Below are 18,199 nucleotides of genomic sequence, written 5' to 3'. Positions count from 1 at the left end.
AGAGTTCGGAGCCTGGACGGATCGCTGATACCCGGTGTGGTGAAGATAAGGTAGGAAGATCTTCAGGGGCTTAGTGTTAGGTTTATTTAAGGGGGGGTTGGGTTAGATTAGGGGTATGTGGGTGGTGGGTTTTAATGTTGGGGGGGGTATTGTATGGGTTTTTTTACATGCAAAAGAGCCGAATTCTTTGGGGCATGCCCCGCAAAAGGCCCTTTTAGGGGCTGGTAAGGTAAAAGAGCTTTTCTATTTTAATTTTAGAATAGAGTAGGGCCTTTTTTTATTTTGGGGGGCTTTGTTATTTTATTAGGGGGCTTAGAGTAGGTGTAATTAGCTTAAAATTGTTGTAATATTTTTATTATATTTGTAATTATTTTTTTTATTTTTTGTAACTTAGCTTTTTTTATTTTTTGTACTTTAGTTAGTTTATTTAATTGTATTTATTCGTAGGGATTTGTTTGTAATTAATTTATTGATAGTGTAGTGTGAGATTTAATTGTAGGTATTTTATTTAATTAATTTATTGATAGTGTAGTGTTAGGTTTAATTGAAACTTAGGTTAGGATTTATTTTACAGGTAATTTTGTACTTATTTTAACTAGGTAGCTATTAAATAGTTATTAACTATTTAATAGCTATTGTACCTGGTTAAAATAAATACAAAATTGCCTGTAAAATAAATATAAATCCTAAAATAGCTACAATATAATTATAATTTATATTGTAGCTATATTAGGGTTTATTTTACAGGTAAGTATTTAGCTTTAAATAGGAATAATTTATTTAATAATAGTTAATTTATTTCGTTAGATTTAAATTATATTTAACTTAGGGGGCTGTTAGTGTTAGGGTTAGACTTAGCTTTAGGGGTTAATACATTTATTATAGTAGCGGTGAGGTCCGGTCGGCAGATTAGGGGTTAATACTTGAAGTTAGGTGTCGGCGATGTTAGGGAGGGCAGATTAGGGGTTAATACTATTTATTATAGGGTTAGTGAGGCGGTAGTGAGGCGGATTAGGGGTTAATAACTTTATTATAGTAGCGGTGAGGTCCGGTCGGCAGCAGCGACGTTGGTGGCGGCAGATTAGGGGTTAATAAATATAATATAGGGGTCGGCGGTGTTAGGGGCAGCAGATTAGGGGTACATAGGGATAACGTAGGTTGCGGCGGCGTGCTGTCGGCAGATTAGGGGTTAAAAATTTTTATTAGAGTGGCGGAAATATGGGGGGCCTCGGTTTAGGGGTACATAGGTAGTTTATGGGTGTTAGTGTACTTTAGAGCACAGTAGTTAAGAGCTTTATGAACCGACGTTAGCCCATAAAGCTCTTAACTCCTGACTTTTTTCTGCAGCTGGAGTTTTGTCGGTAGAGGCTCTACCGCTCACTTCAGCCAAGACTCTAAATACCGGCGTTAGAAAGATCCCATTGAAAAGATAGGATACGGAATTGGCGTAGGGGGATCTGCGGTATGGAAAAGTCGCGGCTGGAAAGTGAGCGTTAGACCCTTACCTACAAGACTCTAAATACCAGCGGTAGCCCAAACCAGCGTTAGGAGCCTCTAACGCTGGTTTTGACGGCTAACGCCAAACTCTAAATCTAGCCGTAAATCTAGCCGTTAATATTTGTTAGAAAGACAAGTACATAATCGGTGATTTCCTTACCTTGTAAAATTTAAATTTAACTACATGGTTATCTAGGTAAAATCATTATGCAATTTCATAATGCTGAATTGCTAGTACTAAAATATTTAGGTCTAGATACAAGTGGAGCAGTATTTAGAGCTTCTTTTTTAGTGCGAATATGGCTGAAAGTAAACATTTAACCCCTTAAGGTCCACAGCACTTTTCCATTTTCTGACGGTTTGGGACCAAGTCTATTTTTACATTTCTGCAGGGTTTGTGTTTAGCTGTAATTTTCCTTTTACTTATTCACTGTACCCACACATATTATATACCGTTTTTCTAAAGATACAATTATTTTTATCATATCTTATAATTTACTATAAAAAATTATAAAATATGATGAAAAAATACACTTTTCTAACTTTGACCCCCAAAATCTTTTACACATCTACAACCACCAAAAATAGTTTCTAAATTTCGTCCTGAGTTTAGAAATACCCAATGTTTACATGTTCTTTGCTTTTTTGCAAGTTATAGGGCAATAAATACAAGTAGCACTTTGCTATTTCCAAACCATTTAAAAAAAAAAAAAAATTAGCGATACTTACATTGGAACACTGATATCGGTCAGGAATCCCTGAATATCCCTTGACATGTATATATTTTTTTAGATGACAACCCAAAGTATTGATCTAGGCCAATTATGGTATATTTCATGCCACAATTTCACCGGCAAATGCGATCAAATAAAAAAAATTGTTTACTTTTTCACAAACTTTAGGTTTCTCACTGAAATAATTTACAAAAAACTTGTGCAATTATGGCACAAATGGTTGTAAATGCATATCTGGGATCCCCTTTGTTCAGAAATAGCAGACATTTATGGCTGTGGCATTACTTTTTGGTAATTAGAAGGCCGCTAAATGCCGCTGTGCACCACACTTGTATAAGGCCCAGCAGTGAAGGGGTTAATTAGGTAACTTGTAGGGTTAATTTCTAGCTTAAGTGTAGTGTAGTAGACAATCCAAAGAATTGATGTAGGCCCATTTTGATATATTTCAAGCCACCATTTCACTGCCAAATTTCATCAAATAAAAACTTTTTCACAAACTTTAGGTTTCTCACTGAAATGATTTACAAACAGCTTGTGCAATTATGGCACAAATTGTTGTAAATGCTTCTCTGGGTTCCACTTTGTTCAGAAATAGCAGACATATATGGCTTTAGCATTGCTTTTTGGTAATTAGAAGGCCGCTAAATGCTGCTGCGCACCACACTTGTATTATGCCCAGTAGGACAGGGTTAATTAGGTAGCTTGTAGGGAGCTTGAAGGGTTCATTTTAGCTTTAGTGTAGAGATCAGTCTCCCACCTGCTACACCCCACCCCCTGATCCCTCCCAAACAGCTCTCTTCCCTCCCCCACCCCACAATTGTGCCCGCCATCTTAACTTCTGGCAGAAAGTCTGCCAGCACTAAAATAAAAGGCTTTTTAAAAAATAAATAAATAAATAAACATATATTCTGCTGTGTAGGATCCCCCCTTAACCCAGAAACCTCCCTGATCCCCCCAAAGAGCTCTCTAACCCTCCCCCCACTAACTATTTGCCACCATTTTGGGTACTAGCAGCTGTCTGTCAGTACCCACTTTGCAAACAAATGTGGCTTTTTAAAAATAAAACCTACTTTTTCTGTAGTGATTCTTTTTATTTTTAAATATATATCTATATATATATATATATATATATATATATATATATATTAATTTTTTTTAGAAAATATATATCCATGCACACATATATATTCAGTATATATGTAATATATACACACACATATAAATCTACATTACATCTATAAATCTATCAAAAGGGACTGTTTGTTGTCCCGAAACGTCACAATAAATATTTTTGTTTACACAGATGGCCAAAGTCCAGTGAGTGCTTATTTATTATTGAATCTATGGATATTTCTTATAGCACCCTGGCAGCTGAACAGTGATGGTGAGAGTGCATGCACTTACAAACTGAATATTTATATATATATATAGGGGGGTCAGGGAGGTTGGGGGCTAAGGGGGGATCCTATACAGCAGAATATATGTTTATTTATTTTTAATTAATTTTTTTTTTTTTTTTTTTCTTAAAAGCCTTTTATTTTAGTGCTGGCAGACTTTCTGCCAGAAGTTAAGATATATATGTATATATAAATATATTTTTATATATATATATACACGCAAACACACACATATATATGTATGTATGTATGTATGTATATATATATATATATATACAGATTCAAATCCGGATCTAGCACTCCAAATTGCCCACTGTCCACGCAGCTGCAAGGGTGCACTCAAACAATATTATTCAAAAAATAGCCCTCAGTCCGGCACTCTATGGTTATTAATGTATCTATTAAAAGAAGTAATGAATACATTATTGACCAGAGAGTGCCTAAGGACTATTTATTTATGTATATTTATATATATATATTTATATATATATATATATATATATATATATATATATATATATATATATATATATATATATATATACAGTATATATATATATATATATATATATATATATATATATATATACATATCTAGATATAGATATATACAGATATATAGGAATATATATTTAAAAGTACAAAGAACATTCCCCCTATGTGTAGAACACACACATATTAATATATATATATTAAAGCTCTATCCATTTAAATATCTTGATATCTACCATATACCTTTGAAACCTTATAACTTTTTTTATTAACATTTATGTTAAGAATGTTTATTAGATAGTGTATATATGAGTGTAAATGTTTATGTCACACTATCTCGATAAACGCAAATTTCATTCTGCGCAAATTGAGATATTACAATATTGCGCCCACCCTAACTAGTAATCTTGCCCATATTGTTTAGTGGTATCTTTTTTGTGGTACTTACACTAATCATTGTCTATGTTTGTTGTATCTGGTGCAAAATATAACTACTTTAGTAGTGAGCTCTTTAGTTTTAGAGATTTTTCATGATTGATTACTCTGAGTGGCCACATTTGTCCCCTTTTCTTTAGAGGGCCAGAATGTTAATTTTAGAAATATTACTAAATAAAAAAAATAACAATACACATTTCACATATGTAAAAGCCTATTGAAATTGACATCTGTACTAAAAAATTTAATTCAGCAGTATTGGTTATAGAAAAGCTGTGTAAATAAGAGGCTGGGGATTCATTTATACTTCCAATGGAGGGTAGGAGAGGAAGGTATTTAAGTGTTCAATCCCAATTGTCCTTTCTATCTATTGACCTGAGATGAGATAAGGAAATGAGATAAGGAGTTTTTTGTGTAATGTAGATCAGGATAAGATAAAGGGGTGTCCTCTGGGTGGAGCTATTTAAAAACATCTGCAGAAAATGATGTTTATTTGTTTTAAAAACATTTAGACTTAGTTGATTTGTTATTCTTAAGCAACACAAAAGACATATCATTCTAAGGGAAAAACACTTTTACACTAAAATATCCCTTTAATAAGAAAGCTAACTGTATCGTATTTGTTTAGCTTCCACAAATGCCGACTTGGCAATATGTGTTAATAATTTGCTCTAAATTAAACTTGAAATGTTGCAGTATTAGTGACATGAAAATGTTGGAAATTAACAGCTATAGAAGTACTAGACTTAAAAAAAGTAACAATCTTGTTAAGGTATTTTATAATAATGGCCTTAATGAAAAAATTGAATTCTCATGTTTTCTGTAGAATACTTTCTTTGAAGGGGACAAATAGTAACCCTTGGTATATCTATCTCTATATTAATCCAGTTGCAAATATAGTAGTCATTAGTCTTGCCCAAAATATAAGAAAAGTTGGGAGATGTGAAAATTGCAATTTTTGAAAATTTGTGTGGCTTTTATTTTGCCATACCGGAATGAAAAAGATACCCAAATATGTTGCATAACATGTAATTATTTAACAAATATGATGTATGTGCAAATAAAAGCTGTTGTCTAACTTTGTATATGGTTGCAGCACTGTGTTAAAACCGTCATCAATTAAATATTTAAATTAGCCATTGAGCTATATAAGTGGTGTCATTACCACACACAAGCATTCGATGAAGCCCTAAAGTCAGCCCACTAAAGGGGAGGGGCGAAACGCGTCATGCCTGACGTTCGTGAAGCGGCAATTGTTTGAAGTGGAGTGCTAATTTCCTGGCAGCTGGTTCTAAGTGCACCGTGTTACTCTGATGTGGTTCTAACAACTGACAAGCATACAGCAGTCTTGAATTGAAGTTCCGGTCCTGTGAATACAAGGAGGCATTAACCGCATAGGAGCCTTTATACAAACCGCTTTGTTTGGAGATTTACCAGGGATCCGGCATGTGGTATATGCAAGGTTTGAAGTGGATCAAGTGGTAACTATATAAGCTGGTTTTGGATGACACACTGGAACTTTGTACCGCGAATGTGGTGAGGCTGCTTGCTCAGTAATTCAAGTTGTTTTTCCAATCAGTAACGCTGGAACTGCTTCTTTGTAACAATTTCATATACAGAGCGTGTGATTCACACTAAGTGCTCTGATACTTATGGACATTTGGTAATCTGTGTCTTATTGGAATAATTGTTGCAACAATTTATCTTTCACAAGCAGAATATTTTGACATGATTTGTTACAATACAATTGTTTATTAGAACCGTAGTTTCACGGTTTTGTGCTAGATAATAGGTACAACCAGGCCTGGTTTATATATGTCACTCCTTTTTACCTACACAATGGGTTTGGGGTAATTTTTTTTTTTTACATATGTAGGTTTAGCAAATAAACCACTTGTTATTTATGCAATTTGTGTGCTGCCTTGTCATTCTTTATCACAGCTTCTATTTTTAGCTGTGACTTCTCTCATATATTATTTTAATAATTATATTATGACTGCTAGCACCTAATTTGTACGTGTTTGTAACCAAGATAGAGTGCACACATTTAACTCATTTGTAATTTTGGATATATGCAGCTTATTATATGCTGCTTCAGTTGATTTGATTGTTTGATTGCAAACCAAGTGGAGTTCATTTATATTTTGCTTTCCTCCATATTGTCAAGAACGTTGTTGTATTTTTTTCTGGGGTGGCAAAATGGCATTTAAAATTACAGATGAAAGATGGCAAAGTGATGTGAGTGAAGCTTTTAAAGCCACAATTATCATTGATGAGCAAAACATTGATGAAAAAAGTGAGGATGTGTTTACAGCATTTAAATTATATAAAGCCAAAGCCATTAAAGAATTGAAACTTAAATGGGAGATTGCTAGCCTTGAGAACTATGTTAGAGAAAAACTAATACCAAGATGTTTAAGGATTAAACTGGACCGTGGCATTAGTTTAAGGGGACCTAATGCCGATAATGAATTTATTGAAAAATGGAATGCAATTCTAACTAAGTGTACAATCGAATTGATGGGATTAATGATATCAGAGGATAAAATTAAGTTAGAAGAAAGTAAGATGGAGGTTGAAAAGGCATATGTAGCTGTAAATATTTTTTTCTGTAGACCCAGCTTTTGAAAAACTAAATAAAGAGATTCAAAGGAATTTGGATAAATTACAAAATGAAGTGAAATTTAGAAAGAGAAAAAAATTAAGGAGAGATCAGGATGATGAGAGGAAAAATAAGATCTATATCTACAGAAATAGTAATAACAGCAGGAACTCATACGACTCAGGGACTGACAACTCAGATAATGAGCAAAATGAAATTGTGGCTGGTTCCTCATTAGAACAACCCGCTTTAGGCGGAAAACAAGGAGGGGGGGCAGGCGAAAGAGAGGGAAGTGGACGCTCTTCAAACAGGAGAAGAGGTGGTGGGAGATACAGGAACAACAGAGGCACATGGATTTTAAACAGAAATCAGAGGGTGTGACCTCTATTCTGGGTTCACATCTATCTGGGGGTGTAGATACCCTCAGAGTTGTTAACCTATCTTCCGTTCCCCTTTCCCTCACACAAATGTCACTGCTAAGTAAAGGTTTGTCGTTCTGTCCATTGGCACATCTGGACAAATTTGAATTCATAAAAGATCTTAACTTGTTTGCTAGAAAGTTGGTTCTTAAAAAAGTTATGAATAGGAGAATTGGTCCGGATGTGCCTTTGGACAGTAGTGACAAACTTGCCCTGGATGATCTACTGTCACTTTTAGAGGATCAAAATGAAGATGTTGACAAAATTCAACACCCTAAAAAATCCAATTTTAGACCAACTTCTAAGTATATGGCTCCACTCTCAACAGCTCCAGAGATTCAAAACTTTGTAAGATGCGTTGAAAGAGAGATTGGGGAATTACAAGGTTGTGAAGTTGTTCAGGATAATTTAAGTATAAATGAGAGAAGGTCTCTTAAGGAATTACTCAACAGTAAGGGACTCATCTTTAAATCATCCGATAAGGGTGGTAACCTGGTGGTCATGAATGATCAGGACTATGTGACAGAAATCCAGAGGCAGCTATCTAACACTACACAGTATGAATTAAGAGACAGAGTTGCATTTGACACATCTTGTAATGAACTTTTGTTTATTCTTAATGATGAAAAAGTTTCCAATTGTGCCAACCTTTTACTGCATCCCTAAGCTGCACAAAAGTATGAGCAAACCGCCGGGACGACCGATTATCTCGGGAATAGGGGTGCCAATGGAAGGGGCGAGTAGATATATAGACTACTTTATGAGACCCTTCCTAAGTTCATTGCCCTCCTATGTCCAAGATACTTCGGATGTCCTTAGGAAATTGGATGGCATTGACGTTGATGAAGATACATGGTTGGTGACCCTTGATGTTGAGTCGTTGTACTCCTCGATCCCCCATGCTGTAGGGATCAGAGCGACTAGATATTTTCTTGAACAAAGAGGACATGATTTTCAGAAACACACTGATTTTGTAATTTCTTTGTTACATTTAATACTAAACAATAACATATTCCAATTTGATGGAAAATATTACAGACAGCTCCAAGGCACGGCCATGGGTGCCACATGTGCCCCCACCTATGCCTGTTTACATCTAGGCTTATGGGAGGCACGGGAAGTTTTTTCGTGCTTAGAATCTCTGGTGGAGGCACTTGTGGCACTCTGGCTCCGCTATGTGGATGATATTCTACTCCTATGGAGGGGTAGTAAAGAACTATTAGAAAATTTCTTGAGTATTTTGAAGACTGACAATGGGTACAATATCTTTCTTACATGTGAAATGAGTAAAGAGGAAGCAACATTCCTAGATTTATCAATAAGAAAAGAAGGCAGACACCTAACCACTAAGGTTTATCGTAAATCAACGCCACCAATAGTCTTCTACATGCTACTAGTCATCATCCTGAATGCTTAAAAACTGGCATTCCAGTTGGCCAATTCCTTCGGTTGAGAAGGAATTGTTCCAATTTAGAGGAATTTGAACTACAGGCTAAAGAGATGTATTTTAGGTTCCTTGAAAGAGGATATTCTAAGAGACAGGTCAAAAGGGCCTGGGCTAGGGCTAGAAATAGCACAAGAAATTATCTGCTCTATAGACATAATGCAGTTAAAAGTAATCGAGATAATGTACGCCTTATAACTAAGTTTAATTCACACTGGGGCAAACTTAGAGATATAATGAAAAAATATTGGCACATGCTAACTATTGACACTGAACTGAGAGACTATGTAGGAGACTTCCCTTTGTTGACAGCACGTAGAGCTGATAGTCTCAAATATAAGCTTGTCAGAAGTGAATACATATGAAAACCAACAACCAATTGGTTAAGTGCAAGAGGAAAATGGCAAGGCTGTAGCCCTTGTGGGCATTGTGTGTATTGCAGGTTCATAAAAAAACATGTAAATTTGAAACCTCAACAGGTAGACAATATAATTTAAAACAATGGATCACCTGTAACAGTACAGGTGTCATTTACTTCCTTCACTGTTCATGTCCCCTATTTTATATAGGAAAAACTAAACGTGACCTGAAAGATCGAGTCAGAGAGCATAGGGATGACATTAAGAATAAAGATCAGGATAGTCCGGTGGCCAGACACTTTGAATTATATCATAATTCTGATTTTACTATTATGAAAGTGACTGGCATTCAGCATATAAAACAGCACCGCCGTGGTGGTGATGCTGATAATATGCTATTAAGGAATGAATCCCGATGGATTTATCGTTTAAATACACTGGCTCCAAATGGCCTTAATGAAAAAATTGATTTCTCATGTTTTCTGTAGAATACTTTCTTTGTAGGGGACAAATAGTAACCCTTGGTATATCTATCTCTATATTAATCCAGTTGCAAATATAGTAGTCAGTAGTCTTGCCCAAAATATAAGAAAAGTTGGGAGATGTGAAAATTGCAAATTTTGAAAATTTGTATGGCTTTTATTTTGCCATCCCGGAATGAAAAAGATACCCAAATATGTTGCATAACATGTAATTATTTAACAAATATGATGTATGTGCAAATAAAAGCTGTTGTCTAACTTTGTATATGGTTGCAGCACTGTGTTAAAACCGTCATCAATTAAATATTTAAATTAGCCATTGAGCTATATAAGTGGTGTCATTACCCCACACAAGCATCCGATGAAGCCCTAAAGTCAGCACACTAAAGGGGAGGGGCGAAACGCGTCATGCCTGACGTTCGTGAAGCGGCAATTGTTTGAAGTGGAGTGCTAATTTCCTGGCAGCTGGTTCTAAGCGCACCGAGTTACTCTGATGACAAGCATACAGCAGTCTTGAATTGAAGTTCCGGTCCTGTGAATACAAGGAGGCATTAACCGCATAGGAGCCTTTATACAAACCGCTTTGTTTGGAGATTTACCAGGGATCCGGCATGTGGTATATGCAAGGTTTGAAGTGGATCAAGTGGTAACTATATAAGCTGGTTTTGGATGACACACTGGAACTTTGTACCGCGAATGTGGTGAGGCTGCTTGCTCAGTAATTCAAGTTGTTTTTCCAATCAGTAACGCTGGAACTGCTTCTTTGTAACAATTTCATATACAGAGCGTGTGATTCACACTAAGTGCTCTGATACTTATGGACATTTGGTAATCTGTGTCTTATTGGAATAATTGTTGCAACAATTTATCTTTCACAAGCGGAATATTTTGACATGATTTGTTACAATACAATTGTTTATTAGAACCGTAGTTTCACGGTTTTGTGCTAGATAATAGGTACAACCAGGCCTGGTTTATATATGTCACTCCTTTTTACCTACACAATGGGTTTGGGGTAATTTTTTTTTTTTACATATGTAGGTTTAGCAAATAAACCACTTGTTATTTATGCAATTTGTGTGCTGCCTTGTCATTCTTTATCACAGCTTCTATTTTTAGCTGTGACTTCTCTCATATATTATTTTAATAATTATATTATGACTGCTAGCACCTAATTTGTACGTGTTTGTAACCAAGATAGAGTGCACACATTTAACTCATTTGTATTTTATACTAAGACTTTACCAGTTCTGTAATCTGCATATTGCACAAGTAATAAGATATATAACATGCTGACATGACATAATACCTTAACAGGAAATGTTTGTTAGTTTGTATACAAATAATATCAGATTTAACATGACCAAATTTACACTCTTTAGATCTGATACTACCACACCTAGAGAAACACTTCTCTTTTGTATGCAATTATAATAGGTCAGAACACTTGATAGTGTGGCCGGTGAATATTTGATACTTTAATATTTCTAGAGTCATGTTATCAATTTTATTATTTGCAAAATATTAAAGGTATGATATTTCAGCAGGACCACTAGATCACCTAAGCAATATTGGTAATCCCATGTCCAACACTTCTATAGATTTACATTTTCAAAAATGTTATTACTCTGAAACTCCAAACATTTTTGGTCTCAGCAAAGACTGTGATTTCCATTTACTGGCAGGTTTAATACATCAGTAAACTGATGTATTATTAGATTGTTGTTAGTACTTGTTTTGTTTGTTTATTCATTAAAGGATCAATTGCATTATAATAGAAAGATAATTAGATGGTTAATACATTTTGTTCTTAAATTTGTTGTACATAGTTAATTCATTCATTTGATTGAGTGGTCTTTTAAATATGATTGAGTAGTTAATGATTAAAGGGGCATATTACCCCTATGGTAAGTCCCTTGTGTGATGCTGCATAACTGTAAAAAGCTGAGAAGAAAATTTAACATGAATATCTCTGTTTAAAAATGGAAAAGGGATGGTATCATGTCAGCCAGTGTATTCAAAGGAAGTTAATATCGTTTTGTGTGAAAATAACAAAAGTGATGTTCAGGTGATACCTTTAATAGCTAACTTACAGTAGATACAATTGCACGCTTTCAGGACACTGAGATCCCTTCATCAGTCATTGTACATCAGTTATATATATGTATTAAAATAACATCTGTAAAACATTTGTTGTACTGTAGTTGTACAGGGATGTGTAAAGACATCATTACTTAGATATGCTTAACAAAGTGGTAAAAAATTTGAATGCAGGATCATGTTGTAATTTATGTGTGAAGAGGCTGTCACCACTGGGTGTGGGGTATTATACCAGTCATGTGTAGGATTACATAATTCAGAGTTATTGTTTTAATATCTAGAAATAAGTGTATCTGTCCTTAAGAAATCATGAGTTCATAAAGCCATGGGTCAGGTTCCACAATGACTTGAAGAATCAAACAGGCTTATGCATTTGTAAATCTCAAATCTATGTTTTACCTTTGAGATCTGAAGTTGCCTTTCATTACTGTTATTTTCAAATCCTGGAAACTGTGATTTCAAAGCAGAATACACAGCTTGATAAATGGAGCCCTTAGTCAATAACTAGTTGTCAGAGGTATTGAGATCACCAAATGTGCTGTTATGTATGTATCATATGAGTGACTTTCTGATATCCAATCCAATCTTTTTTTTTTTCCCCAGCAAAGAAATTGTGTTATCCTTTAGATTGTGAGTTCTTTAATGTTGGAAAAAGCATATCAGGAGCTAATAAACAGACACTAAACATGATCAGTAAGATATGAATTGACCCTAATGTGTCTAACAGGCTAAATATCAGAGAGCACAGAGAACCTTGCAGCTTAACTTAATGTTGCAGGGTTCAAGGCAGTATTGGTTATAGACACAGTTAGTATTAATTCATTTGATTATTTAATAGTCATGTATCAGAGACTGAAATGTTCTAGCTTACAAAGAGATTTGCAGCTTTTTTGCAAGCAAAAAATCCCTGATGAAAATGCTTAATTACTTTTCTATCGGCTAGATTACGAGTTTTGCGTTATAAGGGGTGCGGTGCTAGCTTGCAAGTTATTGTCACCACTCACTTACCTACAGCCCTGGTATTACAGGTTTACAAAAACCCGGCGTTATCAGGCAAGAAGTGACCGTAAAGCAAAACTGAGCTAAATACCGCACTCAAATACCAGCGCTGTGATAAGCTGCAGTAAGCTGGTTTTACGTGCTCGTGCCCAATTTCCCCATAGACATCAATGGGGAGAACCATTTGAAAAAAAGCCTAACACCTGCAATAAAGCAGCGTAAAGCTCCGTAACGCAACCCCATTGATTCTTATGGGGAAAGAAAAAGTTATGTTTACACCTAACACCCTAACATGAACCCCGAGTTTAAACAACCCTAATCTTACACTTATTAACCCCTAATATGCCACCCCCGACATCGCGGACACCTACATTATATTTATTAACCCCTAATCTGCCGCCCGCGACATCGCCAACACCTTCATTATACTTATTAACCCTAATCTGCTGCCCCCAACATAGCCGACACCTACATTATATTTATTAACCCCTAATCTCCCGCCCCGAATGTCGCCACAACCTACCTACACTTATTAACCCCGAATCTGCCGCCCTCAACGTCGCCGCCACTATAATAAACATATTAACCCCTAAACCGCCATACTCCCGCATCACAAACACTAGTTAAATATTATTAACCTCTAATCTGCTATCCCTAACATTGCCACCACCTACCTACATTTATTAACCCCTAATCTGCTACCTCCAATGTCGCTGCCACTATACTAAATTTATTAAACCCTAAACCTAAGTCTAACTATAACCTACTATTAATAACTAAATAATTCCTATTTAAAACGAAATACTTACCTGTGAAATAAACCCTAAACTAGCTACAATATAACTAATAGTTATATTGTATCTAGCTTAGGTTTTATTTTTATTTCACAGGCAAGTTTGTATTTATTTTAACTAGGTAGAATAGTTACTAAATAGTTATTAACCTTTTACTAACTACCTAGTTACAATAAATACAAACTTACCTGTAAAATAAAACCTAACCTGTCTAATACTAAAACCTAACCTAACACTACAATTAAATCAATTACCTAAATTAAATACAATTACCTAAATTACAAAAAAAACAAACCACTAAATTACACAAAATAATAAAAGAAATTATTGGGGGGCGGAGCCAAAAGCCGGAGCAGTCAGAAGCATAACCCAAGAGCTCCTAGGCCCCGATTAAATAAAATAGCTTTGCATATCTAAAAATTCAGCTAATTCTCCAAGTGAACTGTCGCTGACCACTCTGTATGTGAGGGATCTTTTGCGCAGAAAGAAATATGCCCCTGAACCGAGATCTGGCAGCCCTTACAGGCGAGACCCGCCACTCTGAGAATAGCAAAGCATGCGGGCCTTACTCCACTGCTGACAGCCCATGCACTTACGGGACAATTGCAGAAGATATGCCCCTAATAGAGGAGGACTATGAGCTACCGCATGATTATATATTAAAAGACTTCGACCGACAGATGACGATCTGCTACACTGATCTATCGAATACATTGGAGTCAACACTGAGAGCAACTACGTATGACGCACTACCTAAACAGGACTCCGGAGCCGCACAGAAGATTATACCTCTGGAACGCTTGTTAAAGACACCTAAGCAGCCCCTGATACCGCACATAAACAATGAATATTTTGAGGATCTATATTTGAGCCGCTATAGCCCATGCCTATTTGATTGCACAGCAGCCGCATTGAATGTCTCAACTGCTTCGGAGCGGCCCCCACAGAGCCCTCTGTTGAGTCAGCCGTCTGGGCTTCCATCATTCCTTCCCGGAGTGGTGACACATCTTTGGCACTTAGATGGTAGAGAGCGGTCTGATCGATACTGCAGTGCTCCTACACTCACACTATTGCCGTTCCCACGGAGTCAGATGCTGATGGCTGGATGCTGATGGCTGGATCCCTGATGCCTCTGTATCTGGATAGCACAGCGGGTGAGCAAGATTATACACAAACTCATCTGGATGGGGAATCCCCATATCTACATTTGGGCCCTCAGCCATGCATACACGCAGATGAGATAGGTGAGAGGAGGGTTGTGCAGTGTGTAAATCAGATGCCCAAACTAGGCATTGCAGAGCTGATGGTACTTAACGGGTCCTTAGCTTATGATAATGGAAGGTGCCCCGACCACTCTGTTATGGAGCAAGCCTCAGAAGTAACCCACGTGGATGAAGAATCCTCATACATAAGATCTAGCAGGTTGGGTATTGGATAGACTTATTACATTAACCCTGGTCCGTGGAAAGACTTTGCAGTACTGCAGGGTTTTTTTTTTTCTCTGTGAGTTCACTCAGGATTGATAGCTTTCTTTTCTGATCTGGTTTATGAACTCTTACTATTCCAGACTTTTCCACCATATATTAAAATAACATTCTGTATTGCTGAAATTTATGGACTGCTGTCTCATCCTCAATGCACGAAAACTGATATTTATGTCTGTGTTTGTCCTACTTCTGGCTCATAACAGTTTTAATATGCTCACTTATCCTTTATATGAGTCTCCCCTCTTAAAGTAACTTAAGGGTTATATATTAGACTCAGACGCACCCCTCTGCTTGTCCCTCTAGTAGAGCGTGTAGTGATGATAACTTTTGTGTTTGATGCCACTGCATATACACATACTAGATATTAGCAGTTTTGTAGTCCTACTGGTATACAGTTGCTCATTTATTTTATGTTAATTGTTTACGTTTTCATCTCTATTGCACCCACCTTTATCTATTACCCTGTACATAGGCTTACCTAGGGGTAATTTGTGAACTGTTTGCTATTTGCTATAAGAATTACAATGCACAAGGTTTACATAGAGTCTCTTGTCCTGAAGCTAAATGTTTACTCTTCGCATATTTAATGTCAGAGCTATGTTTATGTACAAAGATATGATTTAGGGTTTGAGCTGACATTAAAGTTTTTATGTATATTAGATGGATAGATAGATAGGAAGCCAGTTGCATTTAGCTTATAATGCTCTACATGCAATGAAACAGTCTATAAATGTGCATAGATTAGATGCTATTTCTTCGCAGAAATAAGCTATGGGGTATGTAATTTAGATTTATATCTTCATTTTACAATGTGTCTCTTATCCTGAAACTAAATGTTCTAGCTAAACATGGTTCATATATTAGTTGTACTAGCAGAATTAATGCCCTGTATATATGTATGTGCCTATTTGTTCACTAATTATTATGCATTTCTATCTAACTTCTGTATGAGGCCTTCCTCTTAAAGTGGCTTAAGGATTCTATATTAGACTCTGATATACTCCTTATGTGTTTGATCAGATGCTATTTCTTCGCAGGAATAAGCTATGGAGTATGAACTTCAGATTTATATCTTTTTATTGCTAATATACTTAGTTCATTGTCTATTACAGCTACCTTCCATAGGCCTAGATTTGGAGTTTGGCGTTAGCCGTGAAAACCAGCGTTAGAGGCTCCTAACGCTGGTTTTAGGCTACCTCCGGTATTTGGAGGTACTCAAAAAAGGGTCTAACGCTCACTTTTCAGCCGCGACTTTTCCATACCGCAGATCCCCTTACGTCAATTGCGTATCCTATCTTTTCAATGGGATCTTTCTAACTCCGGTATTTAGAGTCGTGTCTGAAGTGAGCGTTAGAACTCTATCGACAAAACTCCAGCCGCAGGAAAAAAGTCAGTAGTTAAGAGCTTTCTGGGCTAACGCCGGTTTATAAAGCTCTTAACTACTGTACTCTAAAGTACACTAACACCCATAAACTACCTATGTACCCCTAAACCGAGGTCCCCCCACATCGCCGCAACTCGATTAAATTTTTTTAACCCCTAATCTGCCGACCGCCAACTACGTTATCCTTATGTACCCCTAATCTGCTGCCCCTAACACCGCCGACCCCTATATTATATTTATTAACCCCTAATCTGCCCCCCCACAACGTCGCCGCCAGCTACCTACACTTATTAACCCCTAATCTGCCAACCGCAAAGCGCCGCCACCTACGTTATCCTTATGTACCCCTAATCTGCTGCCCCTAACACTGCCGACCCCTATATTATATTTATTAACCCCTAATCTGCCCCCCTCAATGTCGCCTCCACCTGCCTACACTTATTAACCCCTAATCTGCCGAGCGGACCGCACCGCTACTATAATAAAGTTATTAACCCCTAATCCGCCTCACTAACCCTATAATAAATAGTATTAACCCCTAATCTGCCCTCCCTAACATCGCTGACACCTAACTTCAATTATTAACCCCTAATCTGCCGACCGGAGCTCACCGCTATTCTAATAAATGTATTAACCCCTAAAGCTAAGTCTAACCCTAACACTAACACCCCCCTAAATTAAATATAATTTTAATCTAACGAAATTAATTAACTCTTATTAAATAAATTATTCCTATTTAAAGCTAAATACTTACCTGTAAAATAAATCCTAATATAGCTACAATATAAATTATAATTACATTGTAGCTATTTTAGGATTAATATTTATTTTACAGGCAACTTTGTAATTATTTTAACCAGGTACAATAGCTATTAAATAGTTAAGAACTATTTAATAGTTACCTAGTTAAAATAATTACAAAATTACCTGTAAAATAAATCCTAACCTAAGTTACAATTAAACCTAACACTATACTATCATTAAATTAATTAAATACAATACCTACAATTACCTACAATTAAACCTAACACTACACTATCAATACATTAATTAAATACAATATCTACAAATATCTACAATGAAATAAACTAACTAAAGTACAAAAAATAAAAAAGAACTAAGTTACAAAAAATAAAAAAATATCTACAAACATAAGAAAAATATTACAACAATTTTAAACTAATTACACCTACTCTAAGCCCCCTAATAAAACAACAAAGCCCCCCAAAATAAAAAATGCCCTACCCTATTCTAAATTACTAAAGTTAAAAGCTCTTTTACCTTACCAGCCCTGAACAGGGCCCTTTGCGGGGCATGCCCCAAGAAGTTCAGCTCTTTTGCCTGTAAAAAAACATACAATACCCCCCCCCAACATTACAACCCACCACCCACATACCCCTAATCTAACCCAAACCCCCCTTAAATAAACCTAACACTAAGCCCCTGAAGATCTTCCTACCTTATCTTCACCATACGAGGTTCACCGATCCGTCCTGAAGAGCTCCTCCGATGTCCTGATCCAAGCCCAAGCGGGGGGCTGAAGATGTCCATGATCTGGTAGAAGTCTTCATCCA

Source organism: Bombina bombina, chromosome 4 (genome assembly GCF_027579735.1).
Source record: "Bombina bombina isolate aBomBom1 chromosome 4, aBomBom1.pri, whole genome shotgun sequence".
Taxonomy (NCBI): domain Eukaryota; kingdom Metazoa; phylum Chordata; class Amphibia; order Anura; family Bombinatoridae; genus Bombina; species Bombina bombina.
The sequence above is the reverse complement of the archived record's forward strand: the minus strand, read 5'-3'. Positions refer to the sequence as shown.